Below are 25571 nucleotides of genomic sequence, written 5' to 3'. Positions count from 1 at the left end.
TGGCGGAAAGGTGCAACGGGATCACCAAGTAATCCCGCACACGCGCATGTGACTCGACGCCCCAGACGATGACTGAGGCGACACCGGCGACGAGGTACAAAGGCGGCAACAGCAAAGATGAATGCGGCGAGGCAAAGGGCCTAGGCGAGAAGCTATGAGCACTGATCTACACCACGCGGTACGACGAACACGACATACATGTGCGGAAGGCCTACGGTGGTCGGAGCACTCACCAGCAGCGAGGTCCGACGGTGATGAGCTCGGGCGATCATGGAAAACGGCGACCGAGCATGCAAACGAGGGGGAAACGGCACGGGGAGGATCAGGGGCTCACCACGAGCACGCAAGCACGCTCGCATCGGTGAAAGGGGGACGGAGTAGACGGCGGGGGCCATCGAGCAGGTATGATGGCCAGAGTCGAACACGAGGAAGAAGGGTCTTGTCTTGGCTTCCCTCGATGCTATAGAGGACATCGTGGACGGAGTTCAGGTCGTGGAAGAAGAGGGACTAGGCTGGCGAGACGGAGGTCGACGATGAGCACGCTGGCGACGGGGTCGCGCTCTCAGGTGCGCTCGGGAAGAGCTCTGGTGGTGGGTCTGGTGGCTATCTCACCTCGCGGCGGCGGCGAGAGGAAAGAGGGGAACCCTAGGGGTTTGTTGGACATGGAGATGACGCTTATAAGGGGCTAGGGCGAGCAGGTGGACGCACGTCGACGGGGTCGGGCTCACGGTCCCCATGGCGCTACTGGAGCTTGACAAAAAGGTGGTGTGCGGGTGGCCTGTAGCCCGTCGCTGGCAGGCGGAGCCGGAGTCGACATGCGGCAGAGGGCTAGCGGGGGTACGCGGAGGCGTGGGTGAGTAAAGGAAAGAGGAGGGGGCCGGGGGGTGAAGCTGGGCTGCGGGTGCGGGGAAGCTGGGCCGGCCTAGTGGGAGGAGGCTCAGGCGGCTGCGATGTGGGTCTGCTGTTTGTGGGCTGCTGGGCTGAGGCCACTGCTGCTGCTCTGTCTCTCTCCCTCTGGCTCTTTTCTTTTATTTCCTCAAGCAGAAACAACAAGAAAAACACAGAGAGCTTGGGGAAGGCTATGGAATAAATAAAAAATATATCTGGAACCCTTTTATTGTGTAATATTTAACAAAATTGGCTTGGCAACTTTTAGAGGTAAAAAAATAAAACAAGTTTGAATATAATTCAAACTTGAGGCATTTTTGAACCTAACCAAAACAACTCCAAAAAGGATGAAACTTGGCAGAGAGTATAAGGCATGGTGCATGATTTATTGGCAAAGATTGAACATTAATGGAGAAGGGAGAAATGGAACTTGCATCAAGGAAGGAATAAGAAGGAATGGGGAGGTGATGGTGCATGGGTCAAATGCATAGCCAAGCCACATTACAAACATAATGCAAGCACAACAAGATGAATACCACAATGCACATGATGAATGTAAAATGACAAGATGCACAAATGCAATATGACAATGGTGAGCATGACAAGCATAATTGGTTTACTGCCAATAATTGGCTTGCCAAATGTTGGCATTGCCAAATATTGGCAATTCCAAGACTTGCTAACTATTGGCAACTTTATGTAAGATAGACAAGACCAACCAAGTAGTAGCCAATATTCGGCACAATGCCAAACTTTGGCATGCCAATTTTTGGCAGCAAACCAATTATGCTCGACAATGCAATAAAGCCAAATGATGAACATGATGCAAGAAACAAAATATGACAATGGCACCCACCAAGATCATGGCAACAAACAATTGAAACACCCAACATCGACAAAATAACTGGAAGGTAACTAGAGCATCGGTCTCGGGGCGTCACATACCTAGTCATAAACTTTCATCTCCTTGCAATTATTTTATTTTCCATTTGTCTCTTTTTAATCTCCCCAATTCTAAAAAGGTTTACAAAAAAAATTACAAAAACATTTTCTGTTTGCCTTTTTCTTGTTTGATCTTTCATTTGCTTGTGATCTTTGCGTAGTCACGATGTCTCAAGGGAATCATCATGATCATAACAATTTTTTTACAGAGGAACTTAAGGAACATTCTATTTTGCTTGACGCTAGTACAAAATCTTGTTGAAAAAATTGATAAAAGTGGGTTTGGAGAGGTAAAAACTTCAACTAGTGATGTGCCCACTCTCTTGGATTACAATGACTTTAATTATGATAGTTGTTCTTTGATTGAATTTATTTCTTTGTTACAATCCATGCTAAATTCACCCAATGCATATGGCCAAAATAAGGCTTTTACCAAACATATTGTAGAAGTTATGGTGAAAGCCTTAGAAGAAAAGTTAGAATTAGATATTTCAATTCCTAGAAAATTATATGATGAATGAGAACCCATTAGTAAAGTCAAGATAAAAAATTATGAGTGCAATGCTTTATGTGATTTGGGTACTAGTGTTTCCACAATTCCGTAATCTCTATGTGATGTGCTAGGTTTTACCAATTTGAAAGAATGTTCTCTTAATTTGCACTTGGCGGATTCTACTATTAAAAAGCCTTTGCGAAGAATTAATGATGTTCTTAATTTGACAAATAGGAATTATGTGCCCGTAGATTTTTATCGTACTTGATATTGATTGCAATCCGTCTTGTCCCATAATACTTGGTAGACCATTTTTACGAACTATAGGTATCGTGATTGACATGAGAGAAGTGAATATTAAATTTCAGTTTCCGTTAAAGAAGGATATGGAACACTTCCCTAGAACTATAATTAAGCCACCATATGAATAAATCATGAGGGTAACCTATGGAGCAAAAACTAGAGATGACAATACTTGGAACTATGCATCATGCCTAGATAGGGGCATAAAACAATAGCGCTTGTTGGGAGGCAACCCGATAGTCATCTTAATTTTTTTGTTTACCTTGTGTTTTTTTTGTGTTCACACAATTATGCTACTGTTATGATTGTTTTTTATGTTTTAGTTAGTGTTTGTAACAAGTAAAGCCTTTAGGATTATGTTGGATGATAGTTGACTTGATTCTGTGAAAAAACAGAAACTTTTGCGCCCAGTTCTAGAATTTTGTAAATTCACATAAACATCTTTTTGCTCCGATTTCCTTTCACATAATTGATATACAAATTTCCCACGTCGTCCTAATTTCTCAAAAAAATAGAGTTAAAGAAGTATGAGCAATATTCAGATCTCTACAGACTGTTCTGTTTTTGACAGATTATGTTTTCATTGCATTGTGTGCTTATTTTCATGAATCTATGGATTGTATTGGGGTGTATAAGCCATGGTAAAACTTAGAATATAGTAGGTACAATGCAATACCAAAATATGAATGGGTTTGCAACAATACTTAAAGCAGCGATTTAGCTTCTTATACTAGCGGATCTCATGAAGGTTTTGTTATGTTTTGTATGATTGAAGTTTTCAAGTTTTGGGTGAGATCACGATGGATGAAGGAATAAGGAGTGGCAAGATCCTAAGCTTGGGGATGCCCGAGGCACTCCAAGGTAATATTCAAGGACTCCCAAGCAACTAAGCTTGGGGATGCCCTGGAAGGCATCCCCTCTTTCTTCTAACGACCATCGGTAATTTTACTTGGAGCTATATTTTTATTCATCACATATCATGAGTTTTGCTTGGAGCGTCTTGTATCATATGAGTCTTTGATTTTTTTTTTGCTTTTTAGTTTTTCACAATCATCCTTGCTGGACACATCTATTTGAGAGAGCCATAATGATATCATGATTTGTTAGAATTACTCTCATGCTTCACTTAGATTATTTTGGTAGTCGACCTTTTTTAAGAAATTTGCTCTCATGCTTCACCTAGATTATTTTAAGAGTTGATAAATTTTGAAGAAATGCACTCTCATGCTTCACTTATATTATTTCGAGAGTGGATAAATTTTTAAGAAATATTTATGCTCTCGTGCTTCACTTAAATCCTTTTGAGAGTTGATAATAGTAATGGTAATTTTCATATGATATGAATTTGGTCCCAAAGTGATAGATATTCAGGAGGGATATAGTAAAAACATTCATGAAGATCATTGGATATTAAAAACTTGATTCCTTGCAATAGTTTTGCGATATGGAGATAGTGATATGTGAGTCATGTTGGTCAGTCATTATGCTTTAGTAAGAATATCGGTGTTAAGGTTTGTGATTCCCTATGCAAGCACGAAAGTCAATAGTTATGCAACGAAATTACATCCTACTTGCGGTGCATTATTCGGTGTTAGGTATGTTCAATGCATGTTTATGAACGTTTTGTTTTTTGGTTGGTCGCTTCTCAATCTATTTGCTAGCCTTCATTTGTACTAAGTAGGAATGTTGCTTGTGCATTGATGTCTACTACGCAACCTTATTCTTGTAGACGTTGTTGGGCCTCCAAGTGCAGAGGTTTGTAGGACAGTAGCAAATTTCCCTCAAGTGGATGACCTAAGGTTTATCAATCCGTGGAAGGCGTAGGATGAAGATGGTCTCTCTCAAGCAACCCTACAACCAAATAACAAAGAGTCTCTCGTGTCCCCAACACACCCAATATAATGGTAATTGTATAGGTGCACTAGTTTGGCGAAGAGATGGTGATACAAGTGCAATATGGATGGTAGATATAGATTTTTGTAATCTGAAATTATAAGAACAACAAGGTAACAAGGGATAAAAGTGAGCACAAACGGTATTGCAATGCTAGGAAACAAGGCCTAGGGTTCATTCTTTCACTAGTGCAAGTTCTCTCAACAATAATAACATGACTGGATCATATAATTATCCCTCAACATGCAACAAAGAGTCACTCCAAATTCACTAATAGCGGAGAACAAACGAAGAGATTATTGTAGGGTATGAAACCACCTCAAAGTTATCCTTTCTGATCGATCTATTCAAGAGTCCGTAGTAAAATAACATGAAGCTATTCTTTCCGTTCGATCTATCATAGAGTTCATACTAGAATAACACCTTAAGACACAAATCAACCAAAACCCTAATGCCACCTAGATAATCCAATGTCACCTCAAGTATCCGTGGGCATGATTATACGATATGCATCACACAATCTCAGATTCATCTATTCAACCAACACAAAAACTTCAAAGAGTGCCCCAAAGTTTCTACCAAAGAGTCAAGACGAAAACGTGTGCCAACCCCTATGCATAAGTTCACAAGGTCACTGAACCCGCAAGTTGATCACCAAAATGTACATCAAGTAGATCACGTGAATATCCCATTGTCACCACAAATAAGCACATGCAAGACATCCATCAAGTGTTCTCAAATCCTTAAAGACTCAATCCGATAAGATAACTTCAAAGGGAAAACTCAATCCATTACAAGAGAGTAGAGGGGGAGAAACATCATAAGATCAAACTATAATAGCAAAGCTCGCGACACATCAAGATCGTGCCAAATCAAGAACATGAGAGAGAGAGAGAGAGAGAGAGAAATCAAACACATAGCCACTGGTACATACCCTCAGCCCCGAGGGTGAACTACTCCCTCCTCGTCATGGAGAGTGCCGGGATGATGAAGATTGCCACCGGTGAGGGATCCCCCCCGCCGGCAGGGTGCCAAAACAATGTCCCAATTGGTTTTTGGTGGCTATAGAGGCTTGCGGCGGCGGAACTCCTGATCTATTGTGCTCCAGGATGTTTTTGGGGTATATGGGTATATATAGGAGGAAGAAGTAGGTCGGTGGAGCTGCGAGGGGCCCACGAGGGTGGGGGCACGCCTCCCTGCCTCGTGGCCTCCTTGCTTCTTTCTTGATGTCCACTCCAAGTCCTCTATATCACGTTTCCTCCAAAAACGATTCTCCCGAAGGTTTCATTCCGTTTGGACTCCGTTTGATATTCCTTTTCTGCGAAACACAGAAATAGGCAAAAAAAACCCAGCAATTTGCACTGGGCCTTCGGTTAATAGGTTAGTCCCAAAAATAATATAAAAAATGTATAATAAAGCCCATTAAACATCCAAAACAGATAATATAATAGCATGGAACAATAAAAAATTATAGATACGTTGGAGACGTATCAAGCATCCCCAAGCTTAATTCCCGCTCGTCCTTGAGTAGGTAAATGATAAAAATAGAATTTTTGATGTGGAATGCTACCTAGCATAATTCTCAATTTAATTTTCTTTATGTGGCAAGAATATTCAGATCCATAAGATTCAAGACAAAAGTTTAATATTGACATAAGAGTAATAATACTTCAAGCATACTAACAAAGTAATCATGTCTTCTCAAAATAACATGGCCAAAGAAAGTTATCCCTACAAAATCATATAGTCTGGCTATGCTCTATCTTGACCAGACAAAATATTTAAATCATGCACAACCCCGGTTTCAGCCAAGCAATTGTTTCATAATTTAGTATTTTTGAACTTTTTCAATCTTCACGCAATACATGAGTGTGAGCCATGGACATAGCACTATAGGTGGAATAGGCACTACAAAAAAAATACACTTCCGTGATGATACGTGTTTGTCATAGTAGGTCGCGTTTTTTGTCATGAATGTACATCCATGACAAATTTATGACAGAATCAAGATAGTCATACATGTGTTGTCGTAGAAGTGTTCCATGACATTACCAAAATTATCATCACGGAAGTGTCCACTTCCATGACGATAAATCACGCGTCACAGAAGTGCTTTCGTCAAGGGTGACCGACACATGGCATCCACCTTAACGGAATGCCGTTAAGCTATGAGGTCGGGTTTTGGATCTGATAACCCGTTAACAGCCCCGACCAATGGGAAATTTCCACGTGTAAAATTCTTATTGGCCGGACGAAACACATGTCAGCTCGTCAATGGGTCAGATAGGCGCCTATGATATGTCGACACATGCCACGGCCCACCACTGGCCCATTTAGCTTACAAAGCCGGCCCGTTTGACTTGGTCAAAAGTTAACGGGTTGGCCCATGAAAAGCCTGTTAACGGTCTCTTTGCAAATAGCCCATTTTACGGCCCGTTAACTCATGGCCTGTTAGGCACTAGAGGAAATCGGCCCAACAACGTCATGTGGGCCGTCGAATATAACACCAGCCCATTTCACTTTCGGCCCATGTATGGCCCACGACGTCTTTCGGCCCATATGAGGCCTTCGTATCTTTCGGCCCTTTACAGGCCCATGGTGACTCTAGCCCATAATGAACAGTAATTTTCTTTGTACCCGTTAACGGCCCGTGATTTACATGGGCCGTTTCCAGCCCGTGTTAGCTTTCGGCCTATTGACGGCCCATACGTTCTTGGGCTCCTTTTCGGCCCTCGATTACTTTCGGCCCATTACTGGCCTGTTCCCCTAATGGGCCAAATTTGGCCCATGGCAAGAGTCGGCTCGTTACTGGCATGTTCCACAAATGGGCCAAATTCGGCCCATGGCAAGAGTCAGCCCGTTACTGGTCTGTTACCCTAATGGGCCAAATTCGGCCCATGGCAAGAGTCGGCCCGTTTCTGGCCAGCCCGTCCTATATTCTGGCCCATTAACGACCCGTTATGCCTGTGACAGAATTAAGCTTTTGCAGTCCTACGGCCTGTTAACGGCCCGTTACCATGCTGGGCTGATACCAATTACGACCGATTACGGCCCATGTAGACCCATTTATCCGACGGTCCGAGGGCCACTGATTACAGGCCCATTTATCGACGGCCCAAGGCCCACCGATTACAGGCCCATTTATCGACGGCCCGTAGGAGACCCATGGATCCTACGGCCCGTATATGGCCCATGGGTAGTTGCGGCCACTAGCAAACCAGGGAAAAAGAAGACTAGGAAATAAATAAGGCCGAAACTAACGCTAGGCTATTAAGGCGATTGCACAGATTACATCCACTCGGCATCAAAGATCGCCACCAGTGCAAATATAGGGAACACCCTACACTATACAAAAATGGCTTGCTGTTTTCTTCAGCCGGTGGCTGCACGTTAAGAATAAATTTTGTATCGCACCAAAACAAATTACAACTATATAACAAAAGGAAGGTTGGCATAAAACTTAACAGTCTAGCAGATAAATGCACCACCAGAAGTTCAGAAGCTCGGTTCATTTGACCTGACTGTTACGTTTTCATGCTGTATTGTCCGATGGAGCACCATAACCCTCGCCTTCATTTCCCCTAGGCTCCTGAACAACATAGCAAATGTCTGATAGTCTGGTTTCAAAACCATGCATATCTTGACGACATTGAGCAATGTTTCTCCTTGTTTCACAAAGGGCCTCTGTTAGGGAATGGACTTGTGTCTGGAGCGCAGATACAACATTGCTTTGAGCTTGCATATCTTGATCATGAGGCAGTTTGGACGATATTGCCTTAACAACCAACCCAGTATTACGCAGGAACGTGCTTTTGGCACTGTTAGTGGACAGGTACTGACCCACTGCAGCAAGAGCTGACATTGCGGTTATAGTTGCCTCGCCACCTTCAGAAGGTGGCGGTTCCACCATTTTTTCCATAGCTCGCTGAAAAGTTGAGGTTTTACATTAGTAGTACCAGAACAGAAGATATTAAGGAGGCAGCAAAACCAAACAAAATAGCTTTGGTCTATATACAGAACTTATTCTGGTGAACCCATGTAAAATATTAGTTGTATTTTATTGCAAAGTACATAATAAAACCAGGTTCCAAACATATGACCATGTACCATCGCTAATGTATTGTCTATTTCTTCACATTGTATTGAGGGCTAAGGATAAAGAGACGAAGTTTATAATACGGTAAGCATAGTATGACATCATTCATATCACAAAACAACTGAGAACAGACAAACAGGCAATTGTAACGTTGTGTGGGCAAGTCCAGCACGGAACTAGATTACGGGTCAAGATCAAAGGAACATCACTCCTCCCTTTTAAACCTTGTAAGGTGCAATGATACGCTAAGACAATTGTGTATAAAATTGAAAAGAGTAATAGACATTGGCTGCAAACCATGCAGTTCAAGGCACAAGTCAGAGTAAGTAGTAGTTAAAAGGCATGAGGATTAAGGACTTACAACAGCGGCTTTGACTGGTGTAGTCATGCCCTTCTTCTTGCTGGTGTGACAGTCCTTGAAGATTTCCACAGCATTTGGTTCAGGTACTTTTTGGTCCTTGCGGGCTTTCCTCTGCATTTCGAACAAGTCAATATAGATCTGATAATATGGTACAGCGAAAAGAGTGAAACAGCAGCTAATTACAAGAGCCTCGCAGTGTGCAATATAGCTACGAGATCCTGTCGTCTGTTGGAATTTCACTTTCGTACGGTTGGCCTTGTTCTTTGAACAGTTCACCTACAAGAAGATAGATTTGTGTGGCACATGCGTCAATAGGACTTCAACATGTGATCTGATCACATATATATAATGTACCTGATACTTCGGATCAGACCAGTGTTTAACAAGGCCCCTCCAGTCTTCATCCGATATATTTTCCACTGGAGATGTTTGGGAAAGTTCACTGTTAGCCTTGCCTTCAAAGTGAGTTTTCCTCAAGTTATACCGATACTGTCGCAGAGCAGACTTGAAAACATGGGTGCAAGCTTGTCTGGTTGCATCATCTTGGCTATCCAACTTGAACCTCATCTGTTGAAAATTATGGGAGTCTCATTATCAGCAACCTAGAAAGTATGGGACAGAGCAAGACGATATTACTAGTTTCCATACATAACCATACTTACAGATAAATGGTCGAGGAAGGTGTTGAACTGGGTTTCGTCTTTGTCATTCCTGTACTGAATCCATGTTGGGAGGATACGTACATGACACCTAACGGCAACCGCTGCCTCTGATACTAACTTGGCTGACTCTGTAGCATCACGTGGCCTTTTTAAACCTGCCTCAAAACGGATCTCCATTCTTCCTCCTCTAGATTTAGTTAACCTATCGAGCATTATCCCTGATGTTTGTTTCCTCTTGCGCCTAGGTGCTAGTCCAACAACGAACATAGGAAGTGTTAGTGTACATCAAACTGTGAGACTACATATAAAGAAGCATGCAACTGTAACTTGACTCCAGCAACTACCTTCTTGCTGTTGAAGCTCACAAGGTTCATCTGATATTGCCAACTCGTCTTGTGTCAAGAGTGCTTGGGAAGTAGTGTCAGGTGGCAAGGGAGCTTGGGAACGTGCTGCTAGCTCAGTTGACGCACGAGTATGTCGTGCAGCTGGTAGTACTGTGGTAGGTGTTGCAAGAACTAGGGCTGTCTCTGCTTGTTTGGTGGCAGCTATTTGTTTCTGTTTGGCTTTTTTTGCAGCTCGTGTAGCATGGGATGCCGTGTTTGTAGAATTTTCCGCTGGACTTTCACCTTCTATTGCACCATCAGTACCAGCAGAATCTGCAGGATTCATCCGCTTCTCATTCCCTGCCATTCTGTGTTTCTTCCTCTTTCTCTGTGCCATGTTAAGTCAAGCCGACAAGAAAAACGAATAACAATTTAGTTCTTCAGAACAAATTGATGCGTGATGCAGACGAACTGAACTTTGATGTTAGACAACCACATGATAGGAGGATGTAATATGTATGAAAAACAGGACGGAAGAGATAACCAGAACTATGATGTGTAAACTAAGAAGAAGACATTTCACCAAATTAGAAGCAATGCAATGGAAGGTAGACACCATATGAAAGATGCTACAAATATCGCTCTGCCAAGTTAACAGTGTCTCAGCATAAATGGCGTTTAAACAAATGTGAAGCAGTACAAGAAATAAATCATATGCAAGATGCAAACAACATCACACTACCATGTTAGAGGTCTCTCGTCATTAGTGCCATTGCATATTCACAGCATTGCATATTCACAGCTTATGATGTGTAAACTAAGGAGAAGGCATTTCAACAAATTAGAAGCAATGAAAGCTAGACACCATATGAAAGATGCAACGAATATCACTCTACCAAGTTAAAACTGTCTCGTCATAAGTGCCATTTCAACAAATTAGTAGTACAAGCTAGAAAAGAATGTGAGATGTAACCTATATCACACTCCGAAGTCAAACGTGTCTTATGATAAGTGATTGTTGCAGGTTACACAACAGTAGTAATTTGATGTAAGAACATGGTGTGATAGACAGATATTGTATGTTCTAGAAACAGGAACACGTGTCTTATTCAAGTATAATGTGTAAAGTAAGCAGATGGAATTCAACAAAATTAGAAGCAATACAAGCTAGACATCACACATAACATGCAACCACATATAACAGTGCCAAGTTAGAGGGAGCACCAGTGATGCTGCACTAGGGGAGACGTGCTCATCATAAACACAGCTTTGTTGAGTGTCTATGCATGTGTTGTCTTGGAAATCATCTTGGGGGTGTGGAGGAGTAGAAACTGTAGAGGCCCTCCGTTTGGAAGGAGCACCTTTATCCGCTGCCTTGCTAACTTCCTTCCGCTTTATTGATTTTGAATTGTCAAGTAAAACCGACAAGAAAAAGCAATAAAATTCTCTCTTCAGAACTCATTCATGCATGATACTGACAATCACTACTTTGATGTAAGGCAAACACATGATACCAGGATGGAATATGTACGAAAAACAGGACGGCATGGCATGTTCACAACTGTTTGTGTAAACTAAGCAGAAACCATTCCAGCAAATAAGAAGCAATGCAAGCTAGACACCACATGAAAGATGCAACCAATATGACTCTGCCAAGTTAAAAGCGTCCCATCATAAATGGAATTTCAACAAATTAGAAGCAGCGCATGCTATAAATCATATGAAAGATGCAACTAATATCGCACTGCATATACTAAAGGTGTCTCGTCATATTGATTGATGCGGGATACAAAAAAACAATAGTTTTATGTAAGGACATGCTTAATAGACAGATGTACTATGTACTAAATACAGGAAGGCATGTCACATTAACAGGTATAATGTCACATTTACAGGAGTATAAGCTAAGCAGACTAGCACATGCAGTTTAACCAGATTGGAAGAATTACAATCTAGACACCATATGCAACATGCAACCACATATCACGCTGCCAAGTTAGAGCAAGCACCTGCGATGCTAGTGTAGGGGAAATGCTGTAATCAACTACAGAGCTACGTTCACTATCTTCATCTAGCATTTCTGTTTCTTGAGAATCATGTCGGGAGGCTGACGCTGCATTCTTTAAATGAGGAGTAGTCCCCTTGCCTGCCTGCCTCGTCATAAGTGATTGATGAGGGATACACAAGAACATTAGTTTGATGTAAGAACATGGTTAATATATAGATGTACTAGTATGTACCATAAACAGAAAGGCATGTCATATTCAAAGGTATAATGTGTAAGCTAAGCAGATGCAATTTAACCAAATTGGAAGCAATACAAGCTAGACATCCGGCTGGAGTGGTGAACATGATCATCTAGGACCTGAGAGCCTGGTGGGAGGCGGGCTGCTTCGCCACCATCGCGGCTTTTTAGTTGGCTTCCAGGTGATGCCTGTCTTTGCTGGGCTTGTCACTGGCTCGGCCAGTGCCCTGACTAGCTATTTGTCTTCTGGTGCTCACGGGATGGTGGTTCATGTAAAAAATATCTTTCCTTATCTTAATAAAGACCGACTTCGGCCTTTCGAATACAAGCTAGACACCATATGGAACATGCAACCACATATGACACCGCGAAGTTAAAGCAAGCACCTGGGATGGTGGTTCATTGCGAGCGAGGTCATCAACTCCAGAGCAACGTTTACCGTCTCCATCTGCTGACACTGCACCCTTTAAAGCGTGTAACGTGCCGCGCCTAGCCGCGTAGAAAGCTGGCACGACTTGTCTCTTTTCTTTTTGCTTCGCTTTCGGCAGACTCTGAAATACCCTTGCATAAAAACACAATAGTGAGAGTATGGATGAAGTGTGTGCAGAACTAGTGCACTGTAAAAGTAGCAGATAGCAGGTGGCTGAAAAATAAATGACAGGAGACATATGATAGCTCTACAACATTGCATGGCAAACAAAATTAGATTCTACTCCGTATGATTTTGTAATATATGAGCACAGGAAATGCAGGTACTCCTCCAGCACACCACCACATGTGGTCATATCTAAGATAACAGTCGACTGAAAATAAATAGGTCAGTCGATTTTTTTAATGAACCGTCCGATCTATAAGGAACGGGCAGATGGCCTTCGTCTACCTCCCGCCAGTCACTGTTGACGATCTTTCTCGAACCGCCAGCGACCACCGGCCCAGACCCGTGCCTCCGCCGCCCCGCCCTCCCATCGACCTCACACCACCGCCGTGCTTGGCAGCGCCCCCAAGCCATCCCTTTAATCCCGGCCGACCTCCAGATCGGGCGCCAGTAGCTCTAGGCCGCACACGCCCCTAAGATAAACACCAAGGCGCTGCTTCCCCGGCGTAATAGTCGTACTAGCGCCTGTTACGCCGGGGAATGCTTCCGTTAATTGGGAATCAACTGGCCAGAAATTGAAATTCAGGGGGGCGACGGACCTCTAGCTAAGGTGAAATAGTATATGAGGAGAAACCTTGTGCATCGCGAGTTACTAGGAACATCTAGTATCAAGAAGAAGCGGTCAACTAGTGTCTTCTGTGGGATGAATACCGTGCAAGCAGAGACGTAAGATTTGCACGAATAAGGGAAGAGGAGTACCTTCTTCGGTTGCCGGTGTGGTCACCTCCACATGTCGCGCCGATCTTCTTCTTTTTACCGGGGAAACCGATGTTCTGGAGGGTGCAGGCTTGGACGAACCCATGGCCAAATTGTTGACTGTGTTGCCGTGGCCGTATGTCGGCGGAGGGGAAGCAGATCCGAGGCGGCGAAGGACGGCGTAGCAGGAACAACTCCGGTGCGGTGGAGGGTGGCGAAGTTGGAGCGGCAGCGGTGAGGCGCAGGACGGCGTGGTTGAACTGGCTCGGGTACGGACGGCTCGGCCTCGGCTTCAACTACTAGCCGTGGAGGGCGTTGCGGTTGAGGTTGCGGTGGACGACGACGTCGGGGTATCGGCTCCGGCGTGATGGAGGAGGGCGGCGGTTGATGGGTGGGATGGGATGGCGGACGGAGGACGCCGGGGTTTCGCGGCTGGTGGAGAGGTAGTTTTGGCGCCCACGGAGTACGAATGGGGAATCGGACGGGTGGGGGGAACCATGTTTCGGTCTGGGACGCGCTTGTTTTTGGCTTTTTTGAACAGAAGATGGGACGCGCTTGTTTGAAATTTGGGGAAAGTACAAACTTTGCCCCCCTCTTAAATTTCGGACCTACTGCGGGTCGGGGGTAGGATGGTAATCCCAGGTGTCCCAAATAGTGGGCGGGAGCGATTTCGGCCGCGCGCATGTGTGCTTAGGCGGCCATTGTGTATGAATGTTTTTCGGAGGCGGTTGCGTGGCGTCTAGATGAAGCTACAAACCTACCCCGGTTTAGACCTTTGGACGTCGGGCCGGTAGGTTTCACGGGTCGGAGTTATTAGAAAAGTAATTTCCTTGTACTACCAAACATTGGTCTCACGCGGTTTCGGGCGAGTAGAGGCTCTTTTGGCGCTTCGTTCGAAATTTTGAAACACAAGCATTCACGTTTAGAGTACTCTTGAACTATGAGGATTGACCTAAATAGACAACGTTATATTTGACCTTGTATGTTTGAAAACCTCATTAAATTATCCGCTTCCTTTTGAAATTTTGACACTTGAAAATCCTATAACTACGATTATTTTGGAATGGAGGAGCTAAATTTGAATCTATTTTGTACACGACTACATATGCTATTATGTACAAAATCAGAGCAAAGATTGGTACCCCCATAGTTTAGGTATGGTTTACAAATGCCATGATATCAAATTCAAATAATTGAATGGACTTCATGTTGAATTCGATTTTTTTAAACCACCTTAGGTTGAATTCAAATGTATGCTAGTTCATAGGTAGCTATTTATAAATGTCCATTGTGTAACTTTCGTATGTATAATGTGCTTTACACACACAACATGAACTATACTCACGTTTATATTCGATTGCTAAAGCGATGCATTGTCTGGAGTTCAAAATACTAACTATGTGGATCAATTGTGTCGAATAATAACATAGACATGCTCAAATTCGATAGAATCTAGATGTCTGATGGATCAATGACCGCTCCTTACGCGAATTGCAAATATCATGATCCCATCCTAATATTTGGATACAATTTATATCTTTAATCAATGTGTAGAGCAGTCTTTTACGTGTAGTTTCACTCTCCATCGGTGGTCTCTCACACATGCTCACACACTCTCTCCCGAGGTGTCTTTCTCGCACACATGCTCTAGATATAACCCTCCCTCCCTCTCGTAACCATTTACAACTGTTTTCACTAACCTTTATCACAAGCACTCTTCCTCTCGCAAACATACACACGCACAATCCTCATCGACCCTTTCTATATACATGGACCTGCCTACGTGTCTCATGTACGCACATTATCTTTACGCCTGTCTCTCACGCATTATCTCACACCTCTCTTCCTAATCGACGAGTATGATTCTAGCAGAGCATTCTGTAGGATGCCCCTTAAAGTTAGGTTGGATGAATAGTAATATCAGAGATAAAGGGGTTACCTTAGTCCGAGAACCTAGGGTTACAAATCCTAGCCGGCTTTGTCAGTGGACACAGAGTCCTTCACAATTCTGCTATCTTTGTCTTGTACGACTAGTCATCCATGGGTCTTCCTAAATGTGTCATGGGCCGACCAATGTGGCGCAGGACGGAACCGAACGAAGGGCCTCACCTCGACCCACCGGACCTCACGCGGTGACACACCCTCTGCCCCCACGTCTCATTATCTTCTCACACCCACACATACCAACACAAACACCACACACACAGAAAATTTCTCCTGGTGCCTCTATTCCCTCCCCCTTGCATATACACACTCAAGGGAATGGAATCTCTTGTCGTGACGTCATATTCGTCTCTCTCTCTAGACCACTCTCATTTCTCGTGCTATCTCTCCCACGCCCCCCCGTCGGCCCCTCTATCCATGCCTCTCTCGAATACGTAATACACACACATACCTCTCTAGGCCCCGCCAAATGCATCAACTACACATTCACACATGTTACATCACGTACCCCATTGATCTAAAAAGCCCTCTCTTCACGTTTATTTCGCATACAACATTCCTTTTGAATAAAGTGTGGCCAAAAAATTATTTTAGAGTTTCTACATATATACAACATTACAAAGTTATATGGAGGAGTACGAACGCTAATTTGCATTGCATGGTGCCCACAATGATATTTATTCCGCACTGTGAATTTGTATATTTTTATACTATATACAAAGTTAGTCATAATAAAGAGAAACGAAGAGCATCTCTCTCTCCATCGCATACCCCCCCTGTACGCCCCTTTCACGTATGCACACAAAACTATCTCCAGGTCCTCTAAAAGTAAGCCCCCAGAAAATTCACGCGTGTTTCATCTTTCTCTCGCGATATATGCAATGACGATCATTGTATTTGAAGCGAAAGCACGATACATACATTGGACTTCATAATCCACTCATTACGGTCACCGTTTACGTTTAGTGGTTATTATACAGTCACGGGCTCACCGTACAACTTTGTATTTGCTCATGACATGACTAGTTGACCAGTTAAACGCTCCACGTGGCACCTCTAGTGTTGCATCACATTATCTCACTACCATCGTGCCCACCTGTCGACTTGTATCTACTCTACATCTACACTATTATAAAATACATAAAAATACACTCTTATAAAAAACAGAGTTGGTGATGATGGTGTGCCTGCCATCCTGCAATATAGGCCGTCCGATTTATATCTGACGGATAGGAAAGAAACTATGGCAATTTTGCAAAAAGGTACCCACACACCTCTCCACATTTGCAAATAAGGCCTTCCCTCGTTCATCCTTTTCTCTCACAAGATAAACAAGTCATACAAATGCATCTTGATGTTACGTGCAACGCACGGGCATCTTGCTAGTAAGAATGAAAACAAACGACAAAAAAATATTTTGACGGTGGTTCGAAGTCATGACCGCGGGCACAGCGGACAAGGTGGCCTTGTATTGGTATGCTGAGCCGTCTGTTTTAACACACAGGAGCTGGTGTGGTGATTATACACACACGCACGCATGCACACGAACTCCATCCACGCAACACTCACACAAACACATGCACCCACGCACGCACGCAACACTCACACGTACACACGCAGCCACGCACGCACGCAACACTCACACGCACACACGCACGCATGCATGCACACACCAGTACACCACACGACCAACACACACTCTCACGCTCAAGTGCTCAACCTACACGTGCATGCGCACACATCAGGCCCTGACAGACACATACACAACCAGGTGATTCCCGCGCACGGGTTGGAGCCTTGTCGCGCCTGCGTAAATTTGTGTTTATCTGACCTTTTCCCTATGCGAACTGACAGGTGGGACCCACAAGGAACATGGTCAATTTAACTAGTCAACATGGCGCCACGCAGACTATTTGGCCGGTCAACAGAGTGCAATCCGATGCTGAACTGTGAGCAAGTGACCGGATAATCACCGCAAAACGTATATAGTGACCGTAATCAGCTTATTCTGAAGTTCGGTGACCGTATTACGCTTTTCTCTCTGTAGGCCCTCCAAAACTACATCTCTACACGTTCTCGCATGTTACATCTAACAACTATGCAATACAGCACTACTACTACACTCTAACACAATAAATCATATGTGTTTTTAGTTTTACTAGATATCATATTGTTACTTATAATTATTCAGTTTGCATACATTAAAATTGCCTTTGAAATGTATGGCCAGTATCATCTACCGCGCGGGAAAAATCCCGCCCTTTCCTGTTTAATCGGGTTTGTATCGATGGATCGTGCGAAACAGCAAAACTATAGTACTATACAGTACAAGTGACAGTTCACTGGGCCGTCGTGTCGTCTACTCCTCCGTCGTAAGAGTGGAGCGCTCGCTTTCATAAATCTTCTAGTCCCTTTCGCCGACATGTGGGACATCAAGCTACCGGGTCCACGTGCCATACCGGAATACAGTGCAGAGCAGCCGGGGTGAAGCACCCCAGTCATGGCGCCGGCGTAGTAATGAGCAATGAGGCGTCAAATCACAAAGCTACACCTTTCCCGCAGTTAAGTTGGAGGGACGAAGTAATAATGCTAAAAAAAGAAGTTGGAGGGACGAAGCAACCATCATTTCACTCGTTGCTGAATCCGCTTCTCCCTCATCTTCTTCAACTTAACCACGTGTTGCTTCTGCCGTTGTTCTGCCTCACGTGGGACGGATCAGCTTGGCGCTCTCCTCATCTTCTCAACTTAACCACATTTGCTTCTGCCATGATCTGCTTCATGTGGGACACGGATCAGCTTGGTAAAGCACTGACACGTGGGACCGCATGTTAGCAAACCGCCAGGACAACGTCCTCCGAAAATAAGAAACCTCCCCCGCCATCCACGTGGCAAAATCACCTCCTTTTTAATAATCTTTGATTCTATAATTTTTTAGATCAATATAATTGAGATTTGTATAGATAGCACACAGGAGCAAAACCAAGTGGTACGATTAAGGGCACCCACAATGTGTAGCCAAATGTGAAAATAGCTTTTGGCATCGTGGGAACCATTGTGGACGGCGTTGCCAAAGCCAAAAAGATGGAACCGAAGCTCCCTGATTGATTGATTGAAGGAATAAAAAATGCAATGTCTCTCCTCTTTCTCCCATGCTTGGACGCATGTAGGAGTAGTACAGTACAGAGCACAGAGTCTACTCCCCTGTCCCTTCTATCAAAAATCACAAAGCAGTGAGGCGTCAAATCACAAAGCACGGACGAAGCAACTATCATTTCACTCTTAGCCGACTCCGCTTCTCCATCGTCTTCTTCGAGAAACCATCTCACCGCACTAGTACTCCTAGTAGTAGTACTAGTAAAGGACTTCCTAGATGCAAATAAGGCGGTTGTCTCGGCTTGCAGGCGGCACTTGCGAACGACTTACCGTGATCTCCCTCAATGGTGTTCTCCGTCGAACGCACTTCGCCAAACCACACAAAAAAAATCGTCGACGTCACCGCAATGTGCAAGGAATTCAAATATAGTTACTACCTCCATTTTTTTGTACACAAGGCCAGTATATCAAAATTACAATTTGCAAAGGGCCACTAACACTAATCGAGGCAAAATTGATGGGGTTAGCAACCAAGGACATTAATATCCCCTGCATGCATGCGGAAGTGAGAAGGTTCGTTTGCATGGCGCTGCATTAATCAAGCGATGAGGAGTGAGATGGTTAGCTCTTTGGTCTTTCGAGAAAAAAATACGCATTAATTGACACGTGAAACGAGGATTTTGTTAATCCGAAGGAAAACCCCGCCTTTCTTTTTTAACACTAGTACTCCTAGTACGTACGTACTTATCCTGTTTGGGTCTAGGCCTTGCATTGCCAAACTTCGCCACACATTTTTGCCAAGCTTGCCTAAAGTTTTCAAAATGAGAAGGAGGTACACTTGCGCACGGCTGTCGCGGTCGCACCGCACCCTCACACGGTCGCTCCTGCACGCCGCGGTCGCACCGCACCCTCACACAGTCGCTCCTGCACGCCGCAAACCCAACCAAGGGAACGCACCCTCACTGACACGTGCTGTCGCATGTGAACAAACCAAACTCAGCCATCCTATCGCTGACACATAATTTTCGTTCATAGAGTATGTTTATCCAACCGCATGTTGGGGAGTATCCGTACGGCCCGTGCGGTGGTCTGTTGGGGAAGAAGAAGAGGTGAGGAAGAAGGAAAGAAGGGTTAGGAGACGTAGGATATTCATCCAACCGCCTGAAATGGTAGACTGACCCAAGTCAGGCGACTTGCATAACAAATAGTATGTTTTTACACAGCAAAAGATCCATAAAAACAACAACATAAAGAAAAACTATCACTGCTCGTGGAAAGAGACGGCCTCGTCGTCTTTGGCTGCCGGCGCGAACCAGCCGTCGCTGCCGACGTGTGTCTCCGCACCGTGGTTGTCCTCGGCCTCCAGCTACTCGTTCAAGCGGAGCGTGCGGGCGCTCTGCACGGACGAGAGCACAGCCCGGTTCAAGTCGAGGACGTCCGGTTCCGCCTGCAGGAGGGCCTCGATGGCAGCGGCATCCGCGCGCTCCGCGTCGAGTCGAGCCTCCGCCGCCCGGTTCAAGTCCAGGACTTCCGGTTCCGCCTGCAGGAGGGCGTCGATGAGAGCGGCATCCGCGCGCTCTGCGTCGAGTCGAGCCTCTGCCGCCCGGTTCATGTCCAGGACGTCCGGTTCCGCCTGCAGGAGGGCCTCGATGGCAGCGGCATCCGCGCGCTCCGCCTCAAGTTGAGCCTCCGCCGCCCGGTTCACATCCACGACATCCGGTTCCGCCTGCAGGAGAGCCTCGATGGCAGCGGCATGCGCGCGCTCCGCGTCGAGTTGAGCCTCTGCCTCCCGGTCCTCCTTTAGTATCGCCATGTTGAACCGCTGGTCCGCCTGCACCATGGGGGACTCGGACGCCGGCACGAAGTCGACGTCCATCGTCTCATACCCATCGGGGGCCTTCTGCGCCGCGACCTCCGCAGTGAACATTGGATCGGCTTCCTCCTCCTCGTAGCTTGGCTCCAGAGAACTCGGGGATTGGCCCGCCGCAAAGCGAGCTTGGGAACGGAGGTCTGTGGCGCCGACCGCCGCCGCGATTTCTGCGCGGCGCTCCGGCGTCAGCATCTTGTAGTAAGTGATCTTGCGGCGCACCATGGCTTTCCGGCGAACTAGGGGACGCTTGATGCGGGCTAGGGGATCGAAAGGTGGGGGAATGGGCTGGAGATTTGGTGTGGTTTTAGGGCAGTGGCTGGCGTAGGCCGAGCAGCGAAGGTTCTGGTGTGAATAGTGGTTCCGGTGACGACCGGTCAATCGGTTTTGACTGTACATCGCTCTTGTCGCGTTCGCGTTGCAGCCCGGCACGCTGGACCCTCCACGTCGCTCACCGAATGGAACGCGCTTCGTCTTGCGTTTTCGCTCGCTTGTGGGACCGCAGTTGAGAGCAAACCGACGTCCCTCCCCTCCCCCGCCCGCGTCATTTATTATACCACCACTCCCTCCGTTTTATGCGGAGTAAATAAAAACAGAGGGAGTATACTACGGATGAGGATCCCCTGACGTGGCCGAACCCATTGAGTAACTGACATGCGGGGCCTAGCAAGCATGGGGTCCGCCAGTAAGTGACCGAAAGGGAGGGTAAGGCAGGGATACCTACGTCAGAGGATCCACTTCCACTATACTACTTTGACCAAATGTTAGAGTAATAATATATGACATGCAACTTACACAAATGTTAGAGTAATAATATATGACATGCAACTTACACAAAGCATACAGGGTCTAATGCGTTTTTCGAGGCTAACTTTGACCAAATGTTAGAGTAATAATATATGACATGCAACTTACACAAAGCATACGGTCAATTTCGTATGTGAAAGGAGTTTCCAATGATATAATTTTCACATTATACATCTCATGTACTCCCTCCGTCTAGGTGTGTAAGTCATCTTACGAAAACCAAATAATCCCAAAACACGTAGGCGCGGTGCATTAACTTCTACCTCGTTTCTTGTTTCTTGACATATCAACCAATAAGAGATGAGGGTGTGCATGCTTTTAATGACCTGAGACTATCAAACATGACATGCAGTGGTTAGTTCATTGCATGCAATACTATTAATTAGCAAATAAACATTAATGTCTCTCGTTTTCCCCTCCTCCTTGGTCACGGTGCACAGCCTAAGATGACTTACTCACCTATGTGAAAGGAGTACTATTAATCTTGTCAATAGTCAAATTGGAAACCATCTCGAGTACAAATCTAGGAGTACGTACGAATCTAACAATATTGATTGGGCGTTGTTGAATGTTGATACCTTTTTTATCATAGTAGAGATACTTTGACTACACATAAAACTTATATGTAAAGTAGAAAGGATAGGAGGGAGTATATTGTACGTTCAAAAACGAAACGAACATTGAATACCCTTTATATATGATTTGCGGATGCTATGATCACCGGTTCAAAATTTTGAATCCGCCTTAGGTATCACGTGCCCCCACTCGTTCCCTCTCGATTTCATCTCGGGGTCCGGAGATCTATTGAAAGAGGACTAGGGTGGGTACATGCGAATGATACTCGGCGGAATGTTCAAATGAGGCATGCGGGAGGATGGACTCGACTGGTGGGCGACATGATCGATGGCGAAGAGGGTTGGAGAGGAATGAGAAATAAGCAAACGCCACATGATTACACTTGAACGGCTCAAATAAACAATAAGTTGTCTCGCTTGGCCTACATAGTGAAAGGCCTAATGCGCAACGCGGAGCACTGACGCTCGAATATGGCCGGGAAAACAGGGAAACCGACATGTGGGGCACACCCGTCGGGACGACGTAGCGCAGACTAGTCCAATGGAGGAGCTGGATCACGACCTCCTCGCCACCGACAACCGTTCATGTGGGTCGTTGGGGCCAACAACGGGGCGCAGCTCCAGCACCGCCTCTGGACACAGCGACCGCAGTGAGCGACACGCTCATATCGTCAATAGACACGGTCTGTTTTAGTGTGCCGAGGGTGGCATTAGTGCTGTGGTACGACCAACGGTATGTTTGGTTTGTGCCCAAGGTTGCCCCATCAAAGCATTGGGTAGCCAAAATTTTGGTTGAGGTATTGGTTGCCCATGATTTGGCCGACATTGGCAAGAAAAATGAACTAGAGTTGGCTAGAGTTCATTGGCATGCCAAAGAAATGGCAACCATCCAAACAAAGACCAATCTTTGGGTCATGACCAAAATTTTGGTAAGGTGCACTTTGGCCACAATCCAAACACACCCCAACACCCGGCTCGTCGAGGATGCACGGGGCGCCGCGACGCGTCCGCGGAGTGGTGTAGCACGGCCAACTGCATCCTCTGGACCTGAGACCATGCCGGGTCGTCTTGCTTTTTCAATGACATGCGGGGATCGCATTTGAGCAAAGGGCATCTCCAACGTTGCCACGACCGCAGCTGACTACCCTGGCACACCAAAGCCCTCGTCCCTCGCGCCGTCGCGCGGTGCGTTCCCAGCCGGCGCCAGCTGCCCGCATTCATGCCGTCCGTTCGTATGTCGTCGTTAAGAGGCTCGGTGCCCGAGGAACCAACTCCGGCGACTTAATGACGCACCCGGACGCTTGGCCTCACCGGAATGCGCTACTTAAAGCGGCAACGCCCAGCTAACCTCCACACCATAGCGCATCGTCCTCCTACCTGGCACCACATCCGCCATGACCGCAAGTGCGAACGCTCTGCGGGAGAGCTTGTCTTCGGGGATGAAGCTCGAGGTCGCCGCCCTCGCTCAAGTCGCCTCTCGCGACGCAATAGCGGCGTAGCCGGACGCGGACGCGACCGCACAAGCGGTGGCCACGCTGGCGGCCGACGACGGGAGCACCGTCAGCCACGCGTCCTACTTGCCGCCGTCCAACGTCCGGCACCGCCGAGGTCGGGGACTCCTCCGAGGATGAGTAGGGCATGGGAGGCGGCAGGGCATGGTGTGCCAACTGGCCGGTCCGTATCCCGTGTTCTACTCTTCCTCGCCGGAGACCGCACCTTCACTTCACGGGTCTTGAACCCCGCCCCCGTACATAGAGATCGCAGATGGAGGACGTCGGTCGCCGCCGTAGAATAGGTTTAGGGTCGGGTTTCTTTTATTTTTCTGTCCTATAAAAGTTCGAAATGTAATGAAAATCTGCCGTGTTTGCATTAATCTCGGCCGGTGTATATGAACTTTCACAATAATATACATATTGTAGGAGTACTAGCAAGATGCCCGTGCGTTGCACGGAAGATCAAGATCTTGTGGGAGAAAAGGATGAACGAGGGAAAGCCTTATCTGCAAATGTGGAGAGGAGTGCGGGTAAATTGTCATAGTTTCCTTCCTATCCGTTAGATATAGATCGGACGGCCTATATTGCAGGATGACAGACACACCATCATCACCAACTCTGCTTTTTATTGAACCGAGACAAATCTAAAAAACCCAACTAAGCCAACCTCCCAGCATATCGCGCGGGAAAAGACCCGGCCGCGCCGTTTTAGTCGGGATTACCGGATTACTAGTAGTAGTATCGATGGATCGCGCGAAGCAACATTTTTTTTGAGGGGGCGAAGCACCTAGTTTAAAAGGAAAAAAGGTGGTACACTCACAGCACTCCTGTCGCGGTCGCATTGCACCCCACACACGTTCGGTCCTGCACACGGCTCACGCAAACGGAACGCGCTTCGGCTTGCCTCTTCACTGACACGTGGGACTGCACTTGGAGAAACCGACCATGCGCCAAACTCCCCCCGCCCACCGCGCGAAAATCCTCCCCCCCCCACAAAAATTCCCCCCAAATTCGATTCAACCGCCCTTCGGCCAAATATTCCCCAAACCCCCTCCCCCCGTCCCCCCTCCACTCCATTCGCTCCGCCAAAGCCGCCCTCCCCGCCGCGCCGATACGTCGGCGCCGCGGTTCGTCGAGGGGACGCACGGCGATCCTCTCGCTCCCACAGTACGCTCTCGTAGACTGCCGTCCTCTGGCCGCGCCGCCACCTCTGGCTACGTTCTTGTGGAGGCGCACGGCGGTCAGCGCCGCCACCGCTGGCGACGTTCGTGTGGAGACGCACGGCGGTCAGCTTCTCCCACGGTACGCGCATTCTAGACTGAGGCCCCGTTCATGTCGGTGTAGCACTGAATGTTAGCTGATAGATGCTGTTAATCTCACTGTTTGCCGAAGTAGTTTACTGTCAATATGCTCTGCTTAAGAAGCTTCCTTGCCCTGTTCTGCACTCAATCTGCTTAGCTGAGATGGCATGCCAAGGCCGATTAGTTGCTAAAATATCCTGCCATATATTTATTGTGACGTAGATTGCCATGGTCTAGTAGCCAATCTGTTAGGTGAAATAGCTCTACACCGTTTTATACTCGATCTTTGTTGCTGCGATGGCCTTCGATAGTTCGATGGCTGTGTGCTCGGCCTCATTGACTGCTGAAACAGCCTGCCATAATTTAGCACTCAAATCTGTTTGCTGAATTAGCTTTACATATATTTCGTTACTTAGATCTGCTCGTCCAAATATCTTGCCATAGCTTTAGACATCGACCTAGGTATTTTTTTCTGGACTTCATAAAAAAGCATATATGTTTTTCCTGTAATATCTAGTAGAAGAACTAATTTGTATGTCTAACAGATGGACAGGACTTGGATAACTTCTGCTCGAAGATTCTCCGCTGCATATGTCGAGGGGGTTGAAAACTTCATGAACTTTATCAGAGCTGAGTACGGTGGTCCGAAATCAGATGTGCTCTGCCCGTGTAGCAGTTGTATGAATTCAGTTACAAGACCCCAGTCAACTGTGCAAAATCATCTACACTTGTATGGGATGTCGGTCACATATACTAGGTGGGTTCATCATGGTGAAGCTGTGAACGTCAATGTTATTGACTACGTGGAAGCAGCAGATCACCATCTTGATCTGCCTGATGCTCAGGTGGAAGAGGAGGAGGAGGTGGTGGTGGCGGAGCCAGTGAGTTTGACCAACATTGAAACAATGCTACGAAATGCTCGTGCATTCCGTGA

Source organism: Triticum aestivum, chromosome 6B (assembly GCF_018294505.1).
Source record: "Triticum aestivum cultivar Chinese Spring chromosome 6B, IWGSC CS RefSeq v2.1, whole genome shotgun sequence".
NCBI lineage: Eukaryota > Viridiplantae > Streptophyta > Magnoliopsida > Poales > Poaceae > Triticum > Triticum aestivum.
The sequence above is the reverse complement of the archived record's forward strand: the minus strand, read 5'-3'. Positions refer to the sequence as shown.